Consider the following 24,161-nt stretch of genomic DNA (forward strand, 5'->3'; position numbering starts at 1 on the left):
AAACAATTTCTATGAGGACTCATGTCCAGCTACAATTAGTTGATTTATCCTTGTCTTTTAAGATCTCCTTTTGTTGTGCCCCAAATAATAAAGTATGTCAGAGTGCTTTGATCCTCATGGCTGCAACAGAGATTATTTTCTACAGCGGAAAGTGCCCTCTGGCCTTATATTTTCTTGATACATGGCAACAGTGAACAATGTAACTGTGCCATAGTAACTTTGGTGTAAGGTGTGCAGGCATCATATAACCATATAACAATTACAGCACAGAAACAGGCCATCTCGACCCTTCTAGTCCATGCCAAAAGCTTACTCTCACCTAGTCCCACCGACCTGCACTCAGCCCATAATCCTCCATTCCTTTCCTGTCCATCTAGCTAACCAATTTAACTTTAAATGACAACATCAAACCTGCCTCAACCACTTCTGCTGGAAGCTCGTTCCACACAGCTACCACTCTCTGAGTAAAGAAGTTCCCCCTCATGTTACCCCTAAACTTTTTCCCCCTAACTCTCAACTCATGTCCTCTTGTTTGAATCTCTCCTACTCTCAATGGAAAAAGCCTATCCATGTACAACTCTATCTATCCCTCTCATAATTTTAAATATCTCTATTAAGTCCCCCTAGATGTGGGCTGCTGGCTGAGAATTCACTTCAGATCCCAAACATTGAGGGCTTTGAATCCTAGTTATTGGTTATTCGTGCACTCGCTCGCATTTTGTAAAACTTAAAACTTAGAGGTGAGCTGCTAGCTATGTTTCTTTCTGTTTATTCTCTTATCTTTCCCATTTTACATTTCTTCGTTCGGACAAGAAGTGACATAGAACATAGAACAGTGTAGCACACGAACCACAATGTTTGCACCAAACACAATGCTGAATTAAAATAAATCTCTGCTATTTGTACATTTATTATCAAAGTATGTATACTATATACAACCTTGAAATTCGACTTACAGGCAGCCACAAAGCAAAAACCCCAATAGAACCCATAAAAAAGACCACCCAGTGTGCAGAACAAATAAATAAATTGTGCTACCAACAAGAGTAAGCAAGTAACATTTAGAACTGGAGTTCAGGAAAGTGTGTCATAGACACGAAGCCAGCAGCCAGTCCAGGAGCCTGTTAGTTGTAGGCCACAGCCTCAGTTCAATGCAGAGACAGTAAATCTTTCAGAGCAGCAGGCTGACACCGGCCCGCCCCTCTCCTCTGACTGTTTCAGTCTGGCTCGGCATTTAAATACCCCTCCATTCTCTGCATATTCTTATGTTGATCTAACAACCTCCTAAGCCCTGCTATTATATCTGCTTCCACCACCAAACTCAACAGTCCAATCCAAGCATTTACCACTCACTGTATAAAAAAGAACTTACACTGTATATCTCCTTTAAACTTCCCCTCTCACACCTTCAGTGCACGTACTTGACATTTCTACTCTGGGAAAAAGTTTTTCACTGCCTACATTATCAATGCTTCTCTTCAGTTTAGTTCAAGACCTTCTCTTTTGGTCTTGCCTCCAGGGAAAACTACCCAAGTCTGTCCTTATAGCTCGTACCCTCTAATCTAGGCAGCATCCTGGTCAACCTCCTCTGCACCCTTTCCAAAGCCTCCACATCCTTCCTGTAATGGGGTGAACAGAACTACACACAATACCCCAGATATGGCCTAACTTAATTCTTATATTCTCTGTGCAGCTATTTTAAGAAGATGATGCACTTTGACGTTGAGGAGATCCCTATGGAAAACCCTCTGTAAACTGAACCAAAACTTAACATTTTATCAGTTTTCAAACTAACCATCTGGAATGCAGCATACCATTTTAAAAATAAACATTCAAGGAAAAAAGGTTTCACACAACGTTAACATAGTGCCCAGGAGTTGATTAGTGGGGTGGAGATACCCAGTAGAACTCATTGCCCATCTATCACAGGATGAGAGAGGGAAGTTGTCTCTTCTACCAACAAGAGTACAGTAATAGAAATGGCAGTCTCACATTTGCAGTGCCAGTCATCTAATTAATCCTTAATTAAATTAAGGATTTAATTAATCCTTCATTACTGTTGAGCTTGTGTTATTACAATGCAACAGCATCTGAAAGGAGAAGTTGAGGAAGACCAGGTAGTGCATGTAATGCTGTGCTCGGAAACTTCAGTCAGAGTTCACACCCTCGGCTTGTCACTACTCAAAATCCGACTCTTTCCTTTGCTGGGTGATCATCCCTGTATGCTGGAATTCTACACCACAGCTCACCCCAGATTGTTTATCTTACTGTATCTGTCCCTTTGACCGTTACCTCACTGATCCTTCGTCGCGCTTTGTGCCTGCAGTAAGGTGTTTCGAGATGCTTTCACACATGGCAGATGCTTTGTAAGCGTAACTTGTTGTCATGTCCCAGCTGTGGGAGTGATAAGACAGAGTGTTAAAGGCAGGAAATTGCTCCATTCCCCAGCACTCATATTTCTCATCACAAAGATTGCTAAGTCTTAGATAATCATCCATCTATAATGAAAACTGCCTGTGATGTTACTACAATTTACACAGCCCTGTCATTTTGAGTAACTTGGGTAATTTATCCCCGTCACTAGAGCCTTCTGTCCTAACAATAGCAGGCTGTCTGAACTGTTAAGAATTCCTCTCCCAATAATTAAGCATTTCTTTAAAATACTTAATAAAGCTGGTCAAATTTTCACCTCTTTCCTATATCCATGTATTTTAATTTTGCATCCATAGTGATTACCGTATGGATGTACTTGAATTCTTCTGAATATCAGAAGAACAGTTGTTTAATTTAATCTTTTCATATTTTGCTCAAAGAGGAATTCTGCTAATGACAATAGGACATCTGGTATGCTTTTTCTGATAGCTAATGATCATTACCAAGCCAAAACAAGTGACAGAAGAGATACAGCAGATCCTGGAAATCTCGAGCAACACACACCAAAATGCTGGAGGAACCCAGCAAGTCAGCATTCATGATGGAGAGCAGGATTTAGTCTGCTCTGCTCAGGGGCAGTAGTTCTTATTGCCATGTCCTTATGGCCAACTCAGCAGCTAAGTATTGACTAGACAATGGGACCACGTTTATACTGGGCTGGATCATGCCAGACCCTGCCGGCCACGTAGTTTCCAACTGCCCTCCCAGTATAGTAAGAGTATTGTTTTAGCCTCCATACTGTGGTCTTTCTTTATTTATTATTTACACTGCTGAGTAGGACCTTCCAGAACTTCCAGATCTGAGTTTAATCACAGGACAATTTACAACGACGGTGGGCGGTGGGAGGAAACCGGAGCACACAGAGGAAACATACGTGGTCATGGGGAGAACACACAAACTCCTTACAGGCAGCAGCGGGAATTGAACCCCGATTGCCAGTACTGTAAACCGATGTGCTAACCACTACACTACCGTGCCACCTCTTCATCTTTGTCTGATAGCAAAGTTTCAGAAGTGACTGGGCCCCAGGTGGCATGATTCAGAGGTCACACCGTTGAAAATTTTGATATTTCTTTTAAAAACAGAAAATAAGGTTAGGTGAACCATCCAGAAATAATTCACAAATTAAAGTAATTTAAAATGAAATTACTTACTCTTTACTTCTTAATCCAGAAGACTAAAGTCTTCACTGCTGTGTATGTTACATTCAGTCCTTTATCAGCTCTGATTGGCACAGCATTAGAATGGCAATTCTCCAGTTTAATATTGAGGGATCTCAGCAATGCATCCATGGGAAGGTCAGGTAGAAATTGAATGGTTGCTCGGGTCCAGGAAGATCCAGACCAAGATTTCATGAAAAAATGCGGTCGGCAAATGGAAGTTCCTTTGGGCTGTAATGCTGGGCATAAGGTGGAATCCAAACTAGAATTCATTAGAATTTAGTACCTCTCACAGCTACAGCAATCCCCATAAGTCCAGGAACTACTTCCTTTACATGGTTGTAAAACCAACCTAATAAATGAATAACCTTTGCAAAGTTCCATGCAAGTATTCTGTCATTCTATTGTGGTATACTGTCCTGCATAAATTGTGTTGCACTACTTTTAAATTTAGAACAATTTATGGAAGAATAATTTACTTGTCAAAAGAAATTCACTATTGTCTCTTTTATCTTCAATGCCAAGGTGTCAGTGAACTGAAACTTCCAGTGGGATGATTTTAATGTCCACCTGTACGATCAGCTGGAAACATTTGCTGTGTCATGACATGAGGAATGATTCCCAGACTCTGGTTGCTATAGTTGGATATTTTAACAACACTCTTAAGATAACAAAGGACTGTTTTATTTTAGCCAAAGTCTTTTGCAGGACTGCAGCCAATGTTTGAAAAACATTAAGTAAAAGAAGATATCCCAAGAAGTACCAAATGTTCATTTATTGAAATTGTGGTTGTAATGTTATTTAATTGCAAAAGAACTTTGCAATGATCTCAGCATTATGGCTAAAAATATGCTGTAGCTATTGATGTGTAAATGCTGGAGAACATCACTGATAGGAATCCGTTGCCAATGCACTAAATTGCCCACGCCTTACTCCACCATCAGCCCTCACACCCTGCACCCCATTCCAATTCACGCCTCAAAGAAACACCAAAGCTAATCTGGAAAAAAAACACTGATGATCACACAAATTCCAGGAGAACAGCCATAGCATAATATGTTTCACAATACCAGCCTCCCTCTTTCAAACAGTCGTGTGTTCTGGCAAATCACACAACCCGTGATTCAACTTACTACACTGCTTCTCCGCAAGAAAGAAAAACCTTCTAACCTCCAATTTATCAACCATGTAATCTAGTATACTATGTATCTCTCAAGTCCACCCTAATCCACCTTATCAAATGGGTTTGTAACATGGAATATCAAAAATCAATTTTAAACTTCTCTCAGACTTTCTATATTCCACAACATGTAAAATTAGTTATGAATACTGTTGCTGAGAAATTCAATTTCGCATTATGAATTGAGGGCCATTATTTTTCATACTTTATCCCCGAAAGTTTTAAAAAAGTCAGACCTCGAGTTAATTATGTAGACATACAAGGGGTGATTGATAAGTCCGTGGCCTAAGGTAGAAGGAGTCAATTTTAGAAAACCTGGCACATTTATTTTTCCTACATTTACACACTTAGTCCAGCAGTCATGGAGCATACAGATTCCTTCTTTGTAGAAGTCGGCGTCCTGGACCTCCAGAAGTGGTCCACAGCAGGGGTGATTGATAAGTTTGTGGCCTGAGGTAGAAGGAGATGAGTTATTAACTTCAAACTTTCTGCATTTTCACTCAGAATTGAACTGCACGCGCATGTAACGACAGCTGTATAACTCATCTCCTTCTATCTTTATTTACTAGGATATTTACTAGGAAATCAATTTACCCCTCCTCCTCCCCCACCACCATCCCACACAGACCTTGGGTCCTCAGCTAGCCACCCTTCACCTCCCAACAAATCCGGCAGCCCGCAATCTACACTGCTGAAACCACTTGTCATAGCAATTCCCACTTCTTACTGCTCATATTCAAAAAGCTGGTTCTAATCCCAATCACTGAGGCTGCTGTCCCTTTCTTCCCCCACCTGTATCACTCACTGGTGGTCTCTCAGTCCCATCCCCCTGCAGAAAAAACCACAAGCTCTGTCATCAGCCACAATCAACCCTTTTTCTCCCCCAACTGGAGAATTGTGAGGTACTTTTTGGGAGTAGAATCGATGTAATTGAAAGGCCTCAACTTGTCATTTCCAGTAGAGGGGTAAAAACCAAAAGTCTAGTTGATGCACAGTTGTGCCAACCAGATGTTGCATTCAAATGTCCAGGCTCGAGATGAGACCTAACACAGACCTTAAATGGAAACAGAAGGCTCTAACTTTTATTCAGTACTTTTTGGTCTTAGCATTGCCTCTGAACATTCAATGTTTATATAGCTATTGATAGTGTCATAGAGACATAGAAAACTACAGCACAAAAACAGGCCCTTCAGCCCATCTAGTCTGTGCTGAACCATTTAAACTGCCTAGTCCCTTCGACTTGCACCCAGACCATAGCCCTCCATACCCATGTACTTATCAAAACTTCTCTTGAATGTTGAAATCAAAATCGTATCCACCACTTGCGCTGGCAGCTCATTCTACTCCATCACAACCCTCTGAGTGAAAAAGTTTCCCTTCATGTTTCCCTTAAACATTTCACATTTCACCCTTAACCCATGACTTCTAGTTCTAGTCTCATCCAACCTCAATGGAAAAAGTCTGTTTGCATTTGCCCTATCTATGCCCCTCATAATTTTGTATACCTCTATCGAATATCCCCTCAATTTTCTACTTTCTAGGGAAAAAAGTTCTAACCAATTCAATCTTTCCTTACAACTCAGGCTCGTGAGTCCCAGCAACATCCTTGGAAATCTCTGTGCTTTTTCAATGTTATTTACATCTTTCCTCTAGATAGGTGACCAAAATTACACACAATACTCCAAATTAGGCCTCACCAACATCTTATACAGCGTCAACGTAACATTCCATCTCCTGTGCTCAGTACTTTGATATATGACGGTCAATGTGCAAAGCTTTCTTAATCACCCCAGAGACACAGAGAGGATTGGGGAGTGCAGACCAACTGAGAAACATAGGATACCTGTGTTTGGAGATTGGGAGAACCGGGTGCCTGGTGGTGGCCTGTGATTCATCAAGATAGTAGGGGGTGATAGGTGGAGATTCAAAGCTGGAGAAAGACTCCTCTGTGCCCACAAGAAGAGGGTGAAAGAGCTAACTACCATGGAGAGCCAATTTCTCTGGACTCCATTTTATGTTTTCTTGCTGTTAATAATGTGCATGCGAGTGTCAATGGTCTGTTTACTGTGAAATACATTTCTTAAAATTTGCTCCTGAACCTATTTCATCTGTTGTCAGGAGATTAGTATCAAAACTGATGTTCTGGTAATAGAAAGCTGAAGCTATAAGAGGCTGAGTTTAATCCTGGTTTCCAATGCCTTCTGTGTAGAGTTTGCACTTTCCCCCTAGATCCATCTGGGCTTCCACTGGTTGCCTCCCATATTCCAAATCTGTTCTGACAGATTAACTGGCTAGTATAAGTAATCCCTGGTGCAGCTGAGTGATGAGATACTCAGTGAGGTGTGGATGTTCATGTAAGAGAGAATAGGTTACAGCAGGGGTTCCCAACCTGGGGTCCATGGACCCCTTGCTTAATGGTACTGGTCCATGGCATATAAAAAGGTTGGGAACCATTGGGTTACAGGAAATAGGTGGGAGAATGGGATTGATGGTATTATTCTAAGAGTCATGGAGTCCTTGTTACAGGTCTTTTGACACAAACTGCCCAGGCCGACCAAGGTACCTTCCTCAGCTGGTCCTATTTGGCTGCTTTGGTTAATATCACTCTAAAACAGGGGTTCCCAATCTGTTTTATGTCATGGACCTTTACGATTAACGGAGGGGTTCATGTAGCCCAGGTTGGCACCCCTGTTCTAAACTCTTTTATATTTCTGAACATCTACAAAGGTTTTTTTTTAATGTTGTAATCATAGCTGCCTCAGTCTCTTTCTCAGGCAGTTCATTCCGTACTTTGTGTGGGAAAAACTTTGCCCCTCAGATTCCCTTTAAACCCTTCCCCTCTCATCTTAAACCTAAGGGTCTGCTTCCACCCCTTCCTCAATCTTCCAAAACCACCTGACCATCCTTCCCCATCCCCAACACTGCTTGTGTCCCCCCACTTCCATCATTACTCTACTTTCCCTTCCTAATTCCCCTACGCTGCCAGCCACCATACTCTCCATTTATCTACTTACCGCTCATTACCTCTCACACGTCCAGATTTCTCTCTTCTTCTTATTTCGGTGTAAGGAGCACTTAGTCCTGTCCAAATCTCTTTGGCCCACCAGCCTGAGGAGATGGCGCATGCAAACGATGCTGATTGGCGCATTCTGATTTGCATGGCGATGCACTGAAGCTTAGTGGAGGCATTGCACAGGTTCTGTAGGGAAAGACCAGAGTCTAGAGTCCTACCACCGTGAAAAGGGTAAGCCCTTTATAGTTACCACTCAAATGCCTCAGTGATGCAGCATTTAAAGATGAAACATTGGTGAAGCTGACACATTGTTTCCCAACCTGGGGTCCATAGACTGCTTGCTTAATGATATTGGTTCATGGCATATGGAAGGTGGGGAATTCCTGCTTTGAAGTCAGGCGCTTTCTGCATGGAATAGACATAGAGTTTAAAAGAAGTTCAAAAGTAATTTTTATTATCAGAGTACCTACGTATATGTCACCACATACAACCCCGAGATTCATTTTCCTGCGGGCATACTCAGCAAATCCATGGAATAACAACTATAACAGGACTAATGTAAGATCAAGAAGAGTGCAGAAGACAACAAACTATGTGAATGCAAATATAAATAAATAGCAATAAATAATGAGAACATAGAATAACAAGATAAAGAGTCCTTTAAGTGAGATTATTGGATGTGGGAATGTCTCAATGGACGGGCAAGTGAGTGTAGTTATCCCCTTTTGTTCAAGAGTTGGCGTTGTACCTACCTTTCCGACTTCATACTCAACTGATATCACAGAAAACATTTTAGGTTTAAATCCTTATCAGAAGCGTTTAATAACAACTATTTATGATATAATTATGAAAATACAGCCAGGTATATCGGATAAAATTAAAAATGAATGGGAAAGGGAACTTCAACTTCACTTACCTATAGAGAAATGGGAGAAAATTTTTCAATTAGTTAGCTCTTCCTCTATGTGTGCTAAACATATGTTGATACAATTTAACGTGGTACATAGGGCTCACATGTCTAAAGATAAACTAGCTCGTTTTCACTCCCATATAAATCCTGTTTGTGACAGATGTCACTCTGAGATAGCTTTTTGGACTCATATGTTCTGGTCTTGCCCTCTTTTGGAAAAATTTTGGAAGATATTTTTAATATTACTTCAACAGTTTTGCACATTGATTTACAACCTCACCCTGCTACTGCAATTTTCAGATTACCAATGATGGATCAGAGCTCTTTATCCTCTTCAGCCTGTCAGATGATTGCATTTGTTACATTAATGGCTAGAAAATCCATCTTAGTGAATTGGAAAGAGACCAATCCCACTACTACATTTCAATGGTTTTCCCAAACCATATCATGTCTAAATTTAGAAAAAATTAGAAGTGTCATTTTTGATCCTTCAGTTAAATTTGAAGAGATCTGGAAGCCATTTATTCAACACTTTCATTTGATGTAGCTTGACCTTTTCCAAATCCTTTTTATTAACCTAGAATATATGGATAGAGGAGCGGAGTTGACAACATTAATGATTGTATTCAATGTAATATATTAGCCCAGCCTTGTTTTGTTTTGTTTCGATCAGTTTTTGGTTCAGTTTAGTTTAATTTTTTTTCTTAGTTTTTTTGTTACTTTGGGGGTTTTTCTTTCTTGTGATTTTGTTTATTTTTCCTTTTATCATGATTAACTATATCGAGAGTTTGGGGTGTCTAGTATACTTGTATTATCTATTGTCTTACTTGCATATGTCTACTATCAATAATGTAATTCCAATCTCTTTGTATTACTATTGCTACTATGTTTTTGAACTTGAAAATCAATAAAAAGATTTTTAAAAAAGAGTTGGTGCTGGGATCAGGAACATGAGTCAGGGGTGTAGCTGAAGCTGGTTGCTGGGATCATGAGTTGGGAGTATGATGTAGACTGGGGACATGGGTAGTGAGGTTGGGGATGGCATTAAACTGGAAATCAGAAATGCGTGCAGTAAAGGAACAGCAGTTAAAATGGGTGACTTCTATCTACATATACATTGGGTGAACCAAATTGGTAAGGGGCTGAGGAAGAGATTTCTTGGAATGTATGCGGGATAGTTCTCTGAACCAACATGTCGAGGAACCAACTAGAGAGCAGGCCATTCTAGACTGGGTATTGAGCAATGAGGAAGGGTTAATTAGCAATCTCGTTGTGCGATGCCCCTTGGGTAAGAGTGACCATAATATGGTGGAATTCTTCATTAAGATGGAGAGTGACATAGTTAATTCAGTAACAAAGATTCTGAACTTAAAGAAGGGTAACTTTGAAAGTATGAGATGTGAATTAGCTAAGATAGACTGGCAAATGATACTTAAAGGGTTGACGGTGGATATGCAATGGCAAGCATTTAAAGATCACATGGATGAACTGCAACAATTGTTCATCCCAGTTTGGCAAAAGAATAAACCAGGGAAGGTAGTGCACCCATGGCTGACAAGGGAAATTAAGGATAGTATCAATTCCAAAGAAGAAACACACAAATTAGCCAGAAAAAACAGCACACCTGAGGACTGGGAGAAATTCAGAGTCCAGCAGAGGAGGACAAAGGGCTTAATTAGGAAAGGGAAAAAAGATTATGAGAGAAAGCTGGCAGGGAACATAAAAACTGACTGTAAAAGCTTTTACAGATATGTGAAAAGAAAAAGATTGGTTAAGACAAATGTAGGTCCCTTACAGTCAGAAACAGGTGAATTGATCATGGGGAACAAGCACATGGCAGACCAATTGAATAACTACTTTGGTTCTGTCTTCACTAAGGAGGACATAAATAATCTTCCGGAAATAGTAGGGGACCAAGGGTCCAGTGGGATGGAGGAACTGAGGGAAATACATGTTAGTAGGGAAGTGGTGTTAGGTAAATTGAAGGGATTGAAGGCAGATAAATCCCCAGGGCCAGATGGTCTGCATCCCAGAGTGCTTAAGGAAGTAGCACAAGAAATAGTGGATGCATTAGTGATCATTTTTCAAAACTCTTTAGATCCTGGATTAGTTCCTGAGGATTGGAGGGTGGCTAATGTAATCCCACTTTTTGAAAAAGGAAGGAGAGAGAAACCGGGGAATTATAGACTGGTAAGCCTGACATCGGTGGTGGGGAAAATGCTAGAGTCAGTTATCAAAGATGTGATAACAGCACATTTGGAAAGCGGTGAAATCATCAGACGAAGTCAGCATGGACTTGTGAAAGGAAAATCATGTCTGACAAATGTCATAGAATTTTTTGAGGATGTAACAAGTAGTGTGGATGGGGGAGAACCAGTGGATGTGGTATATTTGGATTTTCAAAAGGCTTTTGACAAGGTCCCACACAGGAGATTAGTGTGCAAACTTAAAGCACACGGTATTGGGGGTATGGTATTGATGTGGATCGAGAATTGGTTGGCAGACAGGAAGCAAAGAGTAGTAATAAACGGGACCTTTTCAGAATGGCAGGCAGTGACTAGTGGGGTACCGCAAGGCTCAGTGCTGGGACCCCAGTTGTTTACAATATATATTAATGACTTAGACGAGGGAATTAAATGCAGCATCTCCAAGTTTGCAGATGACACAAAGCTGGGTGGCAGTGTTAGCTGTGAGGAGGATGCTAAGAGGATGCAGGGTGACCTGGATAGGTTAGGTGAGTGGGCAAATTCATGGCAGATGCAATTTAATGTGGATAAATGTGAGGTTATCCACTTTGGTGGCAAGAACAGGAAAACAGATTATTATCTGAATGGTGGCTGATTAGGAAAAGAGGAGGTGCAACGAGACCTGGGTGTCATTGTACACCAGTCATTGAAAGTGGGCATGCAGGTACAGCAGGCAGTGAAAAAGGCAAATGGTATGCTGGCATTCATAGCAAGAGGATTCGAGTGCAGGAGCAGGGAGGTACTACTGCAGTTGTACAAGGCCTTGGAGAGACCACACCTGGAGTATTATGTGCAGTTTTTGTCCCCTAATCTGAGGAAAGACATTCTTGACATAGAGGGAGTACAAAGAAGGTTCACCAGATTGATTCCTGGGATGGCAGGACTTTCATATGATGAAAGACTGGATCGGCTAGACTTATACTCTCTGGAATTTAGAAGATTGAGGGGGGATCTTATTGAGACGTATAAAATTCTAAAAGGATTGGACAGGCTAGATGTAGGAAGATTGTTCCCGATGTTAGGGAAGTCCAGAACGAGGGGTCACAGTTTGAGGATAAAGGGGAAGCCTTTTAGGACTGAGATCAGGAAAAACTTCTTCACACAGAGAGTGGTGAATTTGTGGAATTCTCTGCCACAGGAAAACAGTTGAGGCCAGTTCATTGGCTATATTTAAGAGGGAGTTAGATAAGGCCCTTGTGGCTAAAGGGATCAGGGGGTATGGAGGGAAGGCAGGTACAGGGTTGTGAGTTGAATGATCAGCCATGATCGTACTGAATGGCGGTGCAGGCTCGAAGGGCCGAATGGCCTACTCCTGCACCTATTTTCCATGTTTTCTATGATGTGACTGGAGCTGGGTGTTGGGATCATGAGCTGGGAGTTTGTCCAAAGGTGTAGACTGGGGACATGAGGCAGGATGTGGCTGGAGCTGGGGGATCCAAGTGTGGCCAGAGTGTGCATGTGCCTGAACAAGCGTGCAAGTGTGTGGGAGGTTGGTGTGTATGGGCACATGCATGTGCGCATGCAAATTCCATCTAGTTGCTAATGTGTATAGCTATCCCATGTTAAAATAAGGCACAGTGAATGAAAATCCAAAGTTTGATGGAAATCTGAAGCTAAAACCTGGAGCCACTTGCAACACTCAGCAGGTCAGGCAGCATCGCCCTTCGACAACTTTTCTCTCCTTCCTAATACTGATGAAAGCTCTTGAACATGTAATATTAAGTCAGTTTCTCTTTCCACAAAAGCTGCTAAGGTTTTCAAGTATTTTAGTTACAAAATCATTACTTATTATTAAAGAAACCACACACAGGCAACGTCCGCTCCACAATAGGACATACCCATGCACAAATACAAAGGCACACACACACGTCCACACAGACGCACCATCACAGATACTTTGCGGAGACATGTAGATACAGCCACACAGGGCACAGAGACTGAAAGATTTCTAGAAACAGGCGCTAGTACTCAAACCGAGCAATGTCAAATGGATTATAATTATCGTTGGTTCAAGCATATCATTACTGCCTGATATCATGATCAAAGCAATCTGAATATTTTTCATTCCATCTGTAGTAATGGGCAAGCATTGACATCTGACAAATGCACAAAAGCTCTTTGGTTATATTTTGGAACCCTTAGTGGTGTCAATGTGCCTGTATCTCACTGAGATATTTACTTCTAAATGCATCCAGTGTTAAGCTGTAACTAAGGACAAAAAGAGCCACAGTACAATCCTTGCACCTCAATTAACAATGGAGTAAGTATTCTTTATGGCACAGTGCAAACTCATAACAGGTGCAAAAAGGGAAAATGAAGGAAAAGTTGCCAAGGATATTAAAGCTAACAGCAGAAATTTTTCGAAAGACATTAGAAACAAACTGAATAAAGTAAAGTTCCATTAGGGACTGATCCAGATGAAGCCACAATGGAAAATGGAGAATAGAAAAGATGCTGACTTCTATAACCACTACTTTGGGAAGCTAAATTTAATAAAAATGAGATTGTTTTGTGTGATACCCCATAGCTAATCAGACAGGTGTAGGCTGAGGATGAAACTTGGCCTTAATGGACTACTTTGCAACTTCACAATACTGCTGACCTTTAGGTGGTCGACTGGCCGTTGTTGGCCAAAGCCATACCTATACCTTTTAGAGTATTAGGCCACTGCACATGGAATATGTGGCTCATGCCAGAAGTTTTCGCATCTGGCTAGGGCGGCACAATAGTGTAGTGATTTTACATAGGTAAGAACAGCACTCAAATTCTCAAGCAAAACATGGGAGGGCAGCATGAGATCAGGAGATTCCTGTTTCAGGAGGGGCAGGGAATCTCCACAGCCAATAGCTGAAACAGGGAACAAATAGCAATTGAGGTGCGTGCAAGGGATGCGCTCGAGTTCCGACATACAACTCCAGGGAGCTCCGATACGTGCTCAAAGTCAATTCAGATGTATTTAAGTAATGTTTCTCAGCAAATGCACCACTAGCCTGAAATATCCACATTACAGGCCTACAAAACAGTGAGCATCATCCACAACGGTCCTCGACCCTTTTTAGTTTCATTTTGTCAGGAAATCCAACCTGATCAGATAGTGGATGAACATAAATAGAGTAAGAACTGAGACTTCTGTCACGAGCTCAGATGTGGACGTTGTAGCTGGGTAGTGGGATCTATGCATCATCATCATCATTTTGTGCTGTGTCGTATGACATCATCATTATCGCTGGGTTGTATGATGCAGGTGATTATGGTCTATGACCTTAATTGTTCTTGGCAATTTTTTCCACAGAAGCGGTTTGCTACTGCCTTCTTCTAGGTAATATCTTTACAAGATGAGTGAACCCAGCCATTATCAATACTCTTTAGAGATTGCCTGCCTAGCGTCAATGGTTGCATAACCAGGACTTGTGATATGCACTAGCTGCTCGTACAACCATCCACCATCTGCTCACATGGCTTCACATGTTCTTAATCTGGGGGCTAAACAGGTCTACACCTTGCCCAAGGGTGACCTGCAGGCCAGTGGAGTGAAGGAGTGCCTTACACCTCCTTTGGTAAAGGCATTAATTTACCCCACCATCTATGGGATGTATGCACCCAGGGTATAAGGAAAAGGAAGCCAAGATACCAGTCTACCTTCAAGGAGGGCAAGGTTGCAAATGAGTTGCAAAGATAGGGATGTAAAGGAGACAGCTTACAAAAGGAGGAGGATGGACACTTGATGGGCTGGTAGACCTACCTGCAAACATGAGGCCAGTGTTAAGGGAGTGAGTCTGGCACCATCCTTGCAAATCAGCACAGGCAGTCATCATACATCCCTTCAGGGCAAGCTCACGCTGTAGCCAATATAACTCATAGAAGCTATGAGAATGTCACACTCACCCAGATTCTCAGCACGGCTGAAAACACACTTCCCCACCCATTCCCTCCATTCCATAAATTATGGCATTGCTGTGCACAATCTAGATGAGAGCATTTGTGGCTCCACTCCCCGTCCAGTCAGTGGCCAGAACGCTCAGTGATCCCTGAGAAAGTAGCAATAGTGACAAATAGCATTCAATGCTGTAATACTTCTAGTATGTATCATAACGACCAGAGTGAATCACTACTAGAAGTGCATGAATACCAGAAGTCCTAACATAAAGACCAGTATGCATGAAAGCTGAATGCCATTTGGAAACAAACTGGCATTTAAGGTGCCTACACAGCAGCCAATGCGCAGTTGAAAATTTACAACTTTGATATCCAAAGGAAATGAATAAAATTACCAGGCATACAAAGATACCTAAAATTAAGTTTAGACTGAGATATTGCAACAGAGAAGATAAGGACATCACACTTACATCAGACAAATGCACGCCTGGGCATTAAAATAAATAGCAGAGGAAATTGCCATTTTTTTCCATTGCCATAATAAAAAAAGTCATAATTTTCCAAACACTCAAACTTTAAGAACTGCTGAACAGGAAATGTTCATCTATTTAACCAGCAAGGGGTAGAGATACAGTCATAGATGTGGCAAGTTTAACTTCAGTTTTGTTAAATTGCTCGTTTTTGTCTTTGCAGACAAAATACCTAAGTGCTTAGACCACTGGCTCCCAACCTAGGGTCGACAGACCCAGTTGGTTAACGATAGAGGTCCATGGCATAAAAACCCCTGACGTAGACCAATATCAAAAGCATTCAGCATGGATTTGTGAAATGTACGTCATGCCTGACCAATCTCAATGGTTTCCTGTGACTCTTCCAGCCCGATGGATATGCACTGTCTGCTGATTGTTTGTCTTATGTGGACTTTTTAATGGCGCTACTTGATTAGTTTCCACGCAGGAGTATTATTATTAGCAGATAAAACTGGAGGTAACCTTGCGACATGGGTTAATAAGTGATTGGAGAATGATAAATATAAAATAAGAATAAGGTAGCTGTTCTCTGAATGGTGGGATGTAATATGTGGTATTCCATTGGGATTTGCATTGGACTGTAGTGTTTTCCAGCAAATATATTAATGTCTTCCATGTGGAAGACACTAGGAGATGGGTGTCCAAATTTACAGATACTACTTGAGAAAGAGGCACCTTAAGTATAAATGGAAGCAGGAAGTTACCTGAGGTTATAATGGTAAGAAATAACTGGTTGGGAAGAGCATCTGGTTTAAACGTCCATGTTTCCACAGTCTGGAGCATCGGGAGGGAAAAAGATCATCAGGAAAATGGATTGTTGGACACTATCTCCTGTGGATAAGATTTCAAGAAGGAGAAAGTTATGAAGTGCTATGTTCAGTTCTTGACGGGGAACTCCAGAAGGAATTACAGGAAATAGCTTGGTATACATTCATCAGAAATAAAGTTTACAGCATTAATTTATGATAACAGATTGGAAAAAACATGATAACATGATTTTTATTTCTTCAAACACAGAAAGTCAAAGAATAACCCAATGAAGTTTATAAAAGTATTCAGTAAAGACGATACAATGAAAGCATTCCTTCCACGGTGAGGATTTGAGGTGATACAGCAGCAGGTAAATTATTCAAAGCAAGGGATCAAGCTTAAAATCAAGGATACAAGATAAAATTTCAAAGCCTTTTCAAATTAAAATCAAGAAGTGCGGAACTACAGAATTGTTTTCTAGAGACAATTGCTTTGTATCATTAGTTAGGATTTTGTGGTTCGCATCCTTTGGCTGTACAACGTATTGACAAACTTACTTTACTTTTTATTTAGAAAACATGTTTTTACTGGAGGCTCTGCAGTGTAAGATTTTCTTTTTAATGTGAATATTACATATTTCAATTTTATGTATTTGGCAAGAACTTTAACAGATTTCAAAGACAGCCTGTGTTTCAGCAACATATCTTGCCAACTCAATACTTCCGACCACTATCACAATGTGGAATGTTATACAAAAGGGGACTTGCTCCATTTATAATGGATAGCCCAGAGTTCCTTGGCCCCTTAGCACTCCTCTGCCAAAAGTAATTCTTTAGTGAGAATAAATGCTGGCCTTGTCAGTGAAGGAAACGTTCTGAAAATAATAAATAAAATACGGCTCAAGAAATAGGGTCATTTATGCCTGTGCAGTCCTGCGAATGAGAACTGGTTCATTCCCCATAGCATTGCAACCTACTCCTTTTTAAGCACTTATCCAATTCCCCATTGGAAGTTACTCTTGTATCTGTCTCACTGACTTCTCAGGCTCCACGTTCCAGATTAACTGTTTGCCATTGGCAGAGATTCTTCACTTCCTCTCAGGACTTTTCTTTGGCAATTATCCTAAAATTTTCTCCTTTGGTTACAATCCCTTCTTTCTGTGGAAACAATTCCTTCCAATCAAATCTATCAACCCCGCCCCCCTAATCACAGTTGTAAACACATCAATTGTTCATCAAGAGAGAAAATATGTAGATATTCAGCCAGGAAACACTAAGATTTTACGCACTCAGTGGTACATTTCCTGAATGCAGTCTGACACCAATACCATCTCCTGCACGGTCACAGTGAAACTGCACACAGATATTAAATATGTTAACAGTTCCACTGATGACTGAATTTTGTAGCAGTTTCTTTTTAATAAAAGCTAGAACTTCGGCTCAAAAACTTGTAACATTCTACAAAGCAATTCATGGCAATACAGATCAGCTGTTTAATCATTTTAAACTTCCAAACATTCCCAGTCCATCCTCTCCAGCCTGAGAACAGCAGGTCAAATCAACTATGGACCTATTTCCGCCCTTCCTTATTTCAAAGAAGTTAGCAAAAGTAATCGTGCACAACAGAAGCCATTGGCAAGGAAACAGGAAGATCTTCCAAACAGAAAGGCAACATTTAGTTACAACACACAGCAAATTACACACTGAACACTTGGGTCAGTGATAAGTTCCTGATATTTGAGGATGACAGTCCTGAAATCTGAGCACTTCAGCATTATGCTACCTATCACCAGTGGAAGGCTGGAAGGCTGACAGGCTGACAATCTGATGGTACTGTCAACTCAATTCATAATTAATATATATTTACTAAATTAATTACTGAAAAATCTGTGCCAGTGCTTGCTATAAAAACACTGGCGAAATTCATTGACTGCTGGCTCTGCTTACTCCTAATAACTGTGCTGTCAGTTTAATGAGAATGGTGAGTGGGCCATGTTTGAGTTGCATGACAGACAAATTGCTCTGCTATACAGAATGATACAGGGAAGTTAAGAGAAGAAAAGAAATATGTCATTGTCTGGTGACAGCCACAATCGAGCCCTTGTCTTAGAAACTTTAGTCTCAATTCTTAAATACATGAAAGGATGGATGAAGAATGTTTGTGCTAATCCTTAAAATACTTTTTGGATTTCTGACCAAGGATCTATTTTCAAATATCAGTCCCGACTGTTTCTTTGGAAAGATTAAAATGGTTTTGTTGCCCCAGATAACAATGGTAATTGTAGTGCTGTGTATTTTACAAGTTGGTACCTATAAAGTATTTTCTGGAGTCATAAATGTGTAGAAATGCTTCATAACTGAATAGTGCATGCAAAATCTGTAACAGTAAGTTTGAATATATTCCAACTGAAGCATTCTAACTGGTTGCATCAATAAAGTCGGGAGGAGAAGACGGCGGCGCGCCTGCGTGTGCGCAGCTCTCCAGTGAAAAATGATATCGTATCTGTTAAATAGGGGACGTGGACAATTCTGATTTGATGGAGAATGGACGTGAAAGCACAGAGGAACATCTGGAGAAATTTCTGAAATGCCCATCCACTGCTGTTGTTACTGTGTGGTCGGGAATCTTACGGAGGGTAGGCCTCAAAATCCCCGGCCTTGCCTGCTTTTGGTGACCGAGAAGGAGGTTGAATCATTTGGACAGAGATGGCGCTCAGTACTCGGTGTTGGAGAGCTGATCAGAGCTCAAAGTTTTTGGATAACTCAGAGTCGGATTGAGGTCGGCATGGCAGGGAGAGTTTTTCTTCCTTCTCCCGTCTGCGTGAGATGTGGGACATTTGAGAAACTTTGAACTTTACTGTGCTCACGGACTTCATCAAGTTATGGTATTGTTACACTGTTTGTAACTATATGTTATAATTATGTGGTTTTGTTAGTTTTTTCAGTCTTGGTCTGTCCTGTATTTTGTGATATCACACCGGAGGAAATATTGTATCATTTCTTAATGCATCCATTACTAAATGACAATAAAAGAGGACTGCATGTCTTCATAATCATAAAATATGTCGTATGAAGGAGCCATTGCACCGGATAGGAAAAAGATGCAGAAAGTTGCAAACTCAGCCAGCTCTAGACATTTGCAAATGCAATATCTCAAAAAGGCATCCATCCATCATTAAGGACCTCCTTCACTCAGGGCATGCCCTCTTCTCCTTGCTACCATCAAGAGCCTGAAGACACACACTCAACATTTTAGGAACAGCTTCCCCTCTGCCATCAGATTTATGAAGAGACAACAAATCCACGAACACCACCGCATTATATTTTTTGCTCTCCTTTTGCACTACTTATTTAATTTCATATATATTTCTTATTGTGATTTATAGTTTTTTATGATGTATTGCACTGTACTGGTATTGCAAAACAACAAATTTCATGACATAGTCAGTGTTGTGAAACCTAATTCTGATTCTGGTGTTCTGGTGCAATATAGACTACGATAATACTTATTCTCCTTTTAGTTCTTCTGCTTAGGCAGCCACTCAGGATTGAAGACTGACCCTGATTTTTTTTGTGCTCTGAGACAGGTAGGGAGGTAGACTGCTTCACAAACGGGACAGACTGTTTCACAAGTGGGACATGCGGGATGGATAGCTTGTGAGGTCGTGTGCATCTTCCAGAAAAAGGCGCATCCACCCTTCTCCTCCTTCAATTGTCCTTCTTCGGCCACTCATGTTTCAGAGAGGGCAATTTGGAATCTTCTCAGCCCTCTTGAGATGATGGCAGTACGTCTTTCAGGATGATCACTGATTTTGCTCTCTGTAAGTGTCCACACATTCCAGGCTCCAAAATTCATATGCTTTTGTTTCATACCGCAGTTTGGTGATCCCACTGGATGCAGTAATCCAGTCAGGAGTGAGGAGGCAGGCTATTTCTAGGGCACCTTTTCAAGTCCCTTCCCCATGCGGGGTGAGCAGAGCGGGTCCTGAAAAGGGCTGGCTCAATCGTGGGTGCAGCTGCCGGTAAGCTCCATCTGCCTCAGTCCAAGAGCAAGACAACTGTATCTAACATGTACCACCTATGTACCAGGTTATGGCTGGGAGCTCAGAGACTTCATTGTCCGGCTCCTGTCACCACTTCCTGATTGCCACAGGGCCTTGTCCAAGTTGGTTGATCGAATTGCCAAACCAGGAGAAATGCCTCTGCATCAGGTCTTTTATGTGGGGAGACTGATGCACAAGCAGCCACCACACGGTCTTTGACAGAGAAAGGTCCAGAATCAAGTGGCATGGAGAGCGAGATGATGGGGGGGGTCCTCTTCTGCTGCAGCCTTCCACCGCCTTCGCAGCTGTTGTGCTGGTCCTCAGAGTTCCAAGATTCCGGAGACTTTAATTGACTACCATTTTCCACCTGCTCCACCGTTGAGATCTTGGTTGGAGCACACTTCATCTGGATCTTACCGCCATCAGTGACCCTACCAGGGTCTTAGCTCCAGAGGGCATCACTCTCAGATTCCCAGGATCACACAAGCCTCTCCACAACAAGAAAATGGCGGTACCCTGGAGAGGATCAATGAATGTCTCATGACCATGCACCTTAAACTCGCTAAGAACCAAATGGCTAGAGTGGCACTCCAACCCTAAATTCACCAGATGATGTTAAGGAAACCATCTACGCCAACCTAAAATGCATACTATTACATATTCCCAAGCAAGATAAGATAATTCTTCTTGGGGTCTTCAATCAAGAGTTGACAGGGACAGTGACTCTTGGAGAGGCACAATTGGGAAAGAAAGTGTTGGCAACATCAACCTCAATGGAGTGCTCTTACTCTCCAAGTCTGCTGAACATGACCTGACCATCACCAACACCCTGCTCCTCCAGAAAAATAAGGTGAAATCTTCGTGGATGCATCCTCATACAATGATTATGTCATTGTTCGGAGGGGGGATCGCAGAGATGCGAAGAATACAAAACCCATGATCAGTGCTGATGATGGCTGGACAGACCATTGGCTTATTCGCTCACAAATGACCATCAAAATCATGCAGAACAGTACAGTGCAAAAGAAGCTGAACTGTACCAGGTTCAACATCAAAAGCACAAAAGACACAGCTAAGGTATTTCTCTAGGCTGTCCTTTCTGAAAGACTCCAAAAGCAGTATCCAGAGGACATTGAAGCACACTAGACCACACTGAAGACCACCATCCTTATACTTGTAAAAACATCATTGGATACAAGACCAGAAAAAACAAAGATTGGTTTGATGAAAATGACAATGAAATAGAAGAGCTAATCAACAACAAAGGGAAAGATTTCTGTATCTGGTAGAAGGACATCAACTGCAAGACAAAAAGAGAAGCTCACTCCAAAACTAAGGCTGTACTCAAACACAGAGTAAGGGAAATAAATAATCAGTGGTGGTCTGAGAGGGCACTAGAAATACAGCTGCTTGCTGACTCTGGTGATATCAGGGTTTCTTTATTGCCATCTAGGCACTGTATGGCCCAAACCATCAAGGCCTAAATCCCCTTCGCTCCAATGATATACAAAGGCTGCTAAAGGATAGTGATGCCATCAATCCTTGATGGAAGGAACACTTTCAGGAGCTACTTAATCATAACACCAATGTTGACATTGAAGTTATCAACCAGCTGCCACAATAACCCATGAAGGAGGACATGAGTAAGACTCTTAGTGTCAAAGGGGTGCAGATGGCTTGCAAGACCACTGGGCCTGATGGAATTCCAGCAGAAATTCTTCAGGAAGGTGGCATAGACCTTTTAAATCATATTCATGATCTGCTAGTCAAGATCTGGGACCAGAGGAAGATTCCAGTGAACTCTCTGTACCTCTTCAAAAAGGGTGACAAAGCTGGCTGCGAAAATTATGGAGGCATCTCCCTACTCTCTACAACAGAAAAAGTACTCACCCGAATTTTATGTGACCGGCTTTCCTCTCTGGCAGAAGATCTCATGCCTGAGTCTCAGTGTGGCTTCTGCCCAGTCAGAGGAACATCTGACGTGACTTTTACAGCATGTCAATTGTGGAGAAAGCCCAGGAACAAAATCTACCACTTTACACGGACTTCATAGACCTTACGAAAGCATTTGACTCTGTAAGTTGTCCTGCCTATTGGTAGATACTGTCCAAAATCAGGGGCCCAGAGAAATACCTCAAGATCCTGCAGTTCTTACACAATGATACTGTATGAGTGCAACAGTCATCAGAAACAGTGACTCTGAAACAGCACCTTTTAAGGTTGAGACCAGGGTCAAACACGGGTGCATCATTGCCCCAATTCTGTTTGCCATTTTCACTACACAGGCCAAGACCTCCCACAAGGACAGATAGGACAGATGGAGGGGCTCTTTAACCTTAACAGGTTCAAGGCAAAGAGCAAAGTGTCAACTACTTCCATCATGGAGCTCCAATATGCAGATGACAATGCCATCACAGCTCACTCTGAGGAGGATCTGCAGTGCATAATGGATGCTTTTGCCAGAGCATACAAGCTCCTGGAACTTGATCTAAACATCAAGAAAACCCAAGTCCTGCACCAACCTGCTCCAGAGCAAGCTCCTAAACCTCCAACTGTCAAAGTTGACGATATCATTCTGGAGAACACTGATCATTCCCATATCTCCGCAGCCTTCTTTCTTCAAGAGCCAACATTGACTTTGAAATGAATCGCAGAATAGGCTGTGTGAGTGGAACTATTGCCAGGCTGTGAAGATTTTTAAGTTTTTGAAGATCAGGATATCTGGTCTATAAAGTTATAGTCCTCCCCTCCTTGCTATATGGAGTGGAGTCATGGACAACGTTTAGCAGGCACATAAAATCCCTAGAAAATTATCAAAGATGCCTCCAAAACATTCTGAGAATTAGCTGGAAGAACAGGCATACTAACTCCAACATCCTGAAGGAAGCTAACATTAAGTCCATAGCCACAATCATGACTCAATACCAATTGTGATGGGTTGGCCACATCATTTGTTTGCCGGACTCCCACCTCCCTAAACAACTCCTGTTTGGCCAGCTCAAGGATTCAAGCACACGCCTGAAGGGCAGAAAAAGCAGTTCAAGGACAATATCAAGACCCACCTGAGGAAGTGCCATTCAGCCTGAATGGATGGGAGAGATTAGCACATGACAGGGAAAGCTGGAGAAGGACTGTCTATAAGGGGATTACACAGCTCAATGAATATCTCCACCGTGCTGCTGAGACGAAGCGGCTTCAATGTAAGGAGAGATTGGGAAAGGCCCAACCAGCTATATCCACAACCACTTCAATGTCCTACATCGGCCAACACTGCAGTGGAACTTGTGGGTCACGAATCAGCCTCCTCAGTCTTCTCAAGACCCACAAGTGACCAGACCAATCATCAGGAGGAGAAGCATACTCAACTACGTGTGATCGCCGCTGATGATAATGATGATGCACCTTCTACTGCTTTCTCAGGACCTCTGTGTGTCCCTGGTGTTGGACCTGAAGTTTCTTCAATACTATTGATATTGCTGCCCTTTCACTCAGAGTGGACATGGGTCAGAAATTCCCAGGAGTCAATGCATTGTAACCTCTTTGCATGACAGTGGTTGGAATAACTGTCAGTTTTATAACTGTGGACCAATCAAACCAACTGAATGTAACAAGGGTCTCAGTGCTATGAACGCTGGCCTGGAAGAAGAGCTGAGAATGTTGTTCCAATGAAGTTGAAAGATTATTTGCAAAGAGCATTGGTGGTATGCTCATGGTACCTTGAAGTGTCTGTGGTAGGTTGTCCAGGTCTCAGGAATATATAGGAGAGCTGGGATCATTTCTGCCTAGCAGACCATGAGTTTTGATTTTCCAGTACCCTTTACCTCTGCCAATCTGCCCCACTGCACCACATGGCTCTCTGTTAAAAAAAATCGCAGTGAGACCCTGGAAGTTATGGACCATTTCCTTCATCTTGCGAATAACCTCTCAAAAAAGACATTGACAATAAAATTTGCTATCACATTCAATGTGCCAGCACAGCCTTTTAATGATTGACAAACAATGTCTTATACTGCACACTATT

General features: G+C 41.7%; 2 long non-coding RNA genes across 3 annotated transcripts in view; both read right to left on the bottom strand.

The window, feature by feature from the left end:
- Nucleotides 1-4,062, bottom strand: part of LOC134359037 (uncharacterized) — a 67,883-nt gene extending 63,821 nt beyond the window's left edge. For both annotated transcript variants that reach the window (XR_010021007.1, XR_010021006.1), the window contains exons 1-2: nt 3,588-4,062; nt 2,293-2,394 (exon numbers count right to left, since the gene is read on the bottom strand). This is a non-coding gene — a long non-coding RNA (uncharacterized LOC134359037). The remainder of the gene's footprint in view (nt 1-2,292; nt 2,395-3,587) is intronic.
- A 138-nt stretch (nt 4,063-4,200) lies between these two features.
- LOC134359036 (uncharacterized) overlaps nt 4,201-24,161 on the bottom strand; it is a 162,700-nt gene continuing 142,739 nt past the window's right edge. The window contains exons 5-6 of the long non-coding RNA XR_010021005.1: nt 7,788-7,972; nt 4,201-5,223 (exon numbers count right to left, since the gene is read on the bottom strand). This is a non-coding gene — a long non-coding RNA (uncharacterized LOC134359036). The remainder of the gene's footprint in view (nt 5,224-7,787; nt 7,973-24,161) is intronic.

The sequence above is a fragment of the Mobula hypostoma genome, chromosome 19 (genome assembly GCF_963921235.1).
Source record: "Mobula hypostoma chromosome 19, sMobHyp1.1, whole genome shotgun sequence".
NCBI lineage: Eukaryota > Metazoa > Chordata > Chondrichthyes > Myliobatiformes > Myliobatidae > Mobula > Mobula hypostoma.